General features: G+C 45.0%; 1 pseudogene; it reads left to right on the forward strand.

Annotated features, from left to right (window-relative positions):
* Positions 1–2,342: 2,342 nt before the first annotated feature.
* On the forward strand, positions 2,343–2,953 carry LOC147683648 (cysteine-rich with EGF-like domain protein 2-B pseudogene; annotated as a pseudogene).
* The last annotated feature ends 3,244 nt before the right edge of the window (positions 2,954–6,197 follow it).

The raw sequence follows: 6,197 nt of genomic DNA on the forward strand, positions 1-6,197 counted from the left end.
GAAATATGTTGAAACCACAATCAGTCAGTAAGAAAACTTTATTTGGTTAATTATAACCTTAAAAGTATACCCTATACATAAAATTACTATTAAAACTTAAACAAGAACATATTAAAAACATGGCATATGTGCTTCCCGTAAAATACTACATTCCTTCATACTAAATACAAGAGTACCCCTAGGGGTGATTAAGTCAGTTAATTTCCATCAGCATCAAATCAATTCCAAGATCATATTAAAAACATGGCATATGTACTTCCCAAAAAATAGTACATTCCTTCATACCGCAATGAATAGTTACAAATATTGACAAACCGTAGTATTTAAACGTACAAATAAATGTAGCTGGTTAGCTCCTGTACACCGACGTCTGCCTAAAAAGAACGCACCTTGTTTACTGAGGGTTACAGTCCGGTTTTTTCTCTCTTTCTCTGCTCATTAGGGAGGTGATCTGTCGTCAAAGAATCTATTGTCTGGTATCTGAGTGTGGCTCACGTGCCTGTGCACGAGCCAAGCCTCGGGCAGCCTCACCGGAAAGCACCTCTGATCCCTGCCGCCAGCCGCTCAACAACACAACTGTTGTTGCTGGCTCAGTCGACACAGAAGCAACGAAAATAATGTTGCTTGCAGTTAACCATATTCTCCTCCTCCTCCTCAAACATGAACACAGCAAAGAAGAAGAAGAGTCGAGCGATTATGCCAAAACCTTAGTAATTATACATCTGAATTAAGACCACCCTCACAGGACACCTTGTGATACTTTGACTGTTTCTGCAATAACATCTCAACTAAACGGAGATCGTGAGATGACACACCCACGGGACCCTCAACATAGGCATTGGAGGTGGGCGCTGCCACAGTAGTGGTTTGTCCTCCATGTCACAGTGGGAAGGCGCACCGAGCTACTAAATGTATCCGAAAATAAATGGGGGAATCCCAATTTTATCAGCACAACAACATTTTAGTTGGACCTCAGACCTTGAGGCACATCCTTTTTGTCAGCACTCAGAGCCTCCATACCAGTGATCCGACTACCTTCCCCTACATTTCTTTGCCACCTCTTCTGGTCCTCTAATCCCCTCCACGCCCTCAAGCTAGATATCTTCAGGTCTGCTACTCTTGGCCCTTGTCCTCCAAGTCCCTCCGGCACTGGTCAGTACTTTCGGGTCCTTCTACCCCCTCATCTTGCTTGTCCAGGGCCTCCTGGCCCTGCTACTCCTTGTGTTTTTATCTTTTTGGCCCCTGTTCTCTGGGTCCGGATTCCCCAGTCCACATCAGCCTGGTCCCCCTAATCCTTTTCACTCTGGTCCCAGTACACATCGTCCAGTTTCACCCAGTTCTCCTTCTCTATTTGTTTGTTGTCTGCTCTGACCCTGGTCACCCTGGACCTCATGGATTAGGTCTCTCTAGTCCTGGACCATCTGGTCCTGCTTCTCATGGCTCTGGTCATTCTACAAGATCTGGTGGACTACCTCTTGGTCCTTCTCCCTCTATTTTGTCATCACACTCCTCCTATCATTCTCCTCTGCCTTCAAGGCTGTCACTCAGATTTTTATTTATTTATTCTGGCTTCCAGATGTCTTTTGCGGAGGCAAAGAGGTCAAAGATAGAAATGAGAGTCAAGTGTAAGAGACAAGACCCAGTTCACTTTAAACACTTCTTATCTTGGTAAAACTAAAACTACAATTCCCAAGATACTTTGGGCGGGTGACTAAAATGCAAGTGGGGCTGCACAGGCCATTAATGGCGTGGAACTACTAATGATCTATGCCTGAATCCCACTCTGCTGAGTGAATAGTGTAAGGAAATCTGTGTATTTAGCTGACCGGCAGCTTCCCTTATGAATTACCAAGATGCCTTGCTCACCTTTTTCCTGATTTCACTTCTCCTGCTCCATAGAAGTTCACACACTTACTTTTGCACTTACTTTGTACATTTATACATGCACTTACTTTCAAATGTTTTAAACTCTACTGCACAGCTATTATAAGATGGCCGCCACCCTGCAATTGTCCTTTTTTGTTCTTGTCCAGTTAGATAAAGACTTTCTCCACACTATCCGGTTTCAGCTAGATAAACACTGACGTTTAAGATATTTAGCCGGTTGCTTGCTCAATAGAAGGGAATATGTACTATTTTGCTGGCTGCAGTGTAAATAGCAGAAATTGGGAACTATTTGACCTGTGGGCAATCGGAGCACTGCTCGTTAGTGGGAGGGGCAAGAAGTCAGAAGCGTCCAAGGTGGAGGCTGTGTTGGGATTGTGGGGTTTGAATGGGGTTCTGCTGCTTTCTAGTGTAGACTGGGTGGTGGAGGGTGCACACAAACAGCTGGGACATGCGCCATGAGGCAGGGGTTCCTGTACCTATGGTTTTGCTATCTTTGTGTGCCCCCTACAGCCACACGTATAGACCAAAGGAGCCTAGCGAGACCGGCAAGAAACTGGTGCAGAGATTTCACAAGGGTTTGAAGTAACTGCAAAAACAGAATTTTGGTGTTGGTAACATGGCATGTCAAAATATGAAATTAGTGAAATAAAATGTTCTGAGATCATAGAAAATCTGTGCCACAGCAGCGACTTTGAATGCAACCACATGATAGAGGAGCATAAAGAACCAAAAGAGGAATGGTGGTTTAAGATTAAGGAAAACATTTCGATTTGTTAAATCAGTTGTGTATTGAAACAATTAAAGTTTGCTGTCCTTCGGGAACTTATGGACCGGACTGCCTTGCCTGCCTCAGTGGATCAGAAAGACCCTGCCATGGGAATGAGTTTTGTAGAGCAGATGGCACAAGAATTGGTGATGGATCCTCCAGTTGCAATGTGAAATACACAGGACGTTTTGTTTAGATTCTGCAGATTGGTTCTACAACACTGAATAGAACGATACCCATGCCATTTGCACAGCTTGCCCAAGGATTGCAAAACATTCAGAGAGGTGGAACTTAATTTGAGCCAGTGGTTGCCTGTGGAGGGCATCAGCTCTTATAATTGGGGACTATTACTTATTTTTCCACATCAGATATGCAAGAGAGGAAAAATCACACTGATCGGAAAGACGGAGGAAGAGAAAGACTGAAAAACTGTCATAAAGGGAGAAACCATGAACCTGCAAGAATGAGATAACAAGCATTGGAATGGCTAGTAGGTCTCACCTTTGGGACCTTATAAGTATTTAGTTATGCAGCAGAATATCCTTGGTGCAACAACATCAAGTGTTGCATGGCTAAACACTTATATGGTCCCAAAGGCAAGACTTATTGGCTTAGCCAATGCTTGTTAGCTTATTCTGATGAACTTGTTGTCTTGGATAAGACCCCATATTGGGCTACAAAGGTCTTTGGATATCACATTGACTTACTGTAAATATAACAACTCCAGGATGAATGTAAATACAACTAAAATCATGTTATTTGGTCGACCCAATCACAGCTTCTTAGGTTGTTGATAATTATCATTTAGAATATACATATAACTATGTTTATTTGTGCATCACTGCGTCGTCTATTTTATCCTGTTTGTCACAGGTGAATTGACTTGAAAAGAAAATTCAAAACTCTGTTGCAGTGGTCAAGGACTTTCAGGCAAAATTTAATTTTGTTTCCAATGGCATGGTCCTGGAGGTTTTAAACTCCAAGATTAGTCCGCGGATTCGTTCTGTTTACAGTATACTCAGGCAAAATCAATGCAGAGCTAGTGCTCCAGGAGGCAATTACATCAGGCGCATCTTCAAGATGAGGAAGTCTACTCCAAGAGAAATCACCTGCCTTGCGTTTGGTCTAACTGTATGAATTGGATGATGAGCCGGCTCAACTATCTTTTTCAATTTAAGAAGAGTGGGGCACAGACGGTCCCTGTCTGTTTGCTCACTCAAACCAGAAATTTAATCTTTCTTCATTCTTTCAAAACCCAAATCATAGTTACGATCTAGATCATACATGGTCCAGTATCAACACTTCTTTAAGTGATTTTAAAACGAAGGTTAAACGGGGCATTAAGGCCCCTAGCCTTAAATCAAGATGTGAGTTCTTCCCGTACATCTAAAACAGTGATCACCCTACAACCCACTTATTTGACCTTGCCCCAGAGATAGCTTGTTGTGACGTCACAGAGAATATTGCTGCTTTTTGGAGTCCATTCTAATTGAATGCTAAAGGCCTCCTCTGTTGGTTGGGTCCTGAGTCCGTACTGCATGTTTTCTGTATTCACCCATGCTGGTTATGGTTAGGAAACAATATTTAACGGCAGTGCTTACCTTTACAGTATTCAGCAAAGAATAATTTAAGAGACTTAAATCTAATAACCTGATTCTAATATATGCTCTAATCGATTTTAACGTGTTACTGCATGTTACTTTATTTGTTGTTGTTTTATCTTACTTATGCCAAATGATAATTTATTTATCGAATATGTATGAAACTGCTCACTCATAGTATCGCAGCAGAATGAGCTCACCTGAAGTGCACTATTTGCACTTTTGCAATCTTAGGAGGACATTAGGATGGCGGGCCGACTTTGCCCGCCCGCCATCCTCACGGGGATTGGGACCGCCCGCCATAAGGGCGGGTGTCCCGTGGTGCGGGATTAGGATGCGCCCGCCACAGTGGCGGGCGAATCCCTCATATTTAACATTGTGGCGGGCGTTGCTCTCTGCACCGCCCACCACAATGCTAAAAATACATGTATGCATTTGCATACACGAAGCGGCAGGCACATCGCTGTGCCTGCCGCTTCGTGTATGCAAATACTGGGGGGTACCACAGGTACCCCCCCGTGTGCACCCCCTACCTCTCCTTCACTCTGGGGGCCTGCAGGGGGCCCCCAGAGTGAAGACCGCATGCCTTTCCGTGGCGGCATCGCGCCATGGAAAGGCATATAACTAAGCCCATTGTAATATGGCTGGCGGTGTCTAATAGACACCGCCACCCTATTAATCCTTTTCCACCTCTGCCGCAAGGCGACCGGGGCGGAAAAGGGGCGGACGGTCTTTCCGTCCGCCGCGGTCCCCCCGCGATACTAATATGGCGGGGGGAATATAGGTGCGGATGGCGGGCAGATTGCCCCCGCCAGGCCGGCGGTGGCTACCGTCAGCCTGGCGGGGGTAATCCGCCCGCCATCCTAATGGGCCCCTTAGCATGTGAAAAGTGCACTTTTCGTTACTGAATTTGTTCCATGTCCAAATACTAATTTCCCTTTTGTGCAATACCAAAACTCAGTATGCTCGGAGACACTTTGGGCACACTTTCACTTGCAATATTCATTTCAAAGATTTGTCTTACCTGATTGAAGCATTTCTCTCTATACTCCTCAAGCAACCATCATATAGGCATGAATAAACAAATGTTAACTGGGTTCGAGTCTCGGCAATGACGCTGAACATCCTGTGATTCTGGGCAAATCACTTAATTTCCCCGGGCCTAACAAAAAACCAGGTCTGTAATGCAGCTCACTACATGCTTGTCCTAACTAGTTCCCAAACTAACAATACAATGTGTGCTCATAAAATAAAGGAATCAAACTAAATAACACCTAAAATATTGTACAGATAATACCTTATCATGCCCATATATGTTGAGTCCATCAGGTGCCCCCCTGTTCGTCTTAGCAGATAAACATGGATCCATCAAATCCTAATGAAACTGCGACTGAGGGAATGCATGTTTGACACTGTTTTGGTGCATCGCTCCCTCCTTTCCAGGCACAGAGGAACAGTATGTAGCAATCAGTGGCGCCTTCGGCCTCGTCGAAAAAGCAGCAAAGGCTTCCTTGCCGAGGCCAGGCTAACACGCACACACCCTGTCTGCAGTGATGCGGTACGTGGAAGCTCCTCACCCTTGAGATTCGTACATGCACAGAAAAGGCCAGACGCTGCCAAGTTTATTTCACAGTTTCACGTGAGCTCAGATAGAAATAAAAAAATAAAAACAAACTCTGCAGGGGTCCGACAGAGGAGTAAGGGGCGCAGAAGCTGAGGGAGGGTGAGTAGCTAGGGAACAGCCAGAGACTCAGCCATAATGTGAGTGGCTCCACCAGTATTTACAACAAGCGCGTGGGGGGTGCAGCCGAGAGCAGGCAGCGTTTACCTTGCAGGAGTGAGCGCAATAGTTACCAACTCATGGAGCCGCTCGCACCCGCAAGGGAATCGCCAAACGTACACGCGTTGCATTTAAAGCAATGCAACGCGTGCACGTTTTTGCC

The sequence above is a fragment of the Lissotriton vulgaris genome, chromosome 11 (genome assembly GCF_964263255.1).
Source record: "Lissotriton vulgaris chromosome 11, aLisVul1.2, whole genome shotgun sequence".
Classification (NCBI taxonomy): domain Eukaryota; kingdom Metazoa; phylum Chordata; class Amphibia; order Caudata; family Salamandridae; genus Lissotriton; species Lissotriton vulgaris.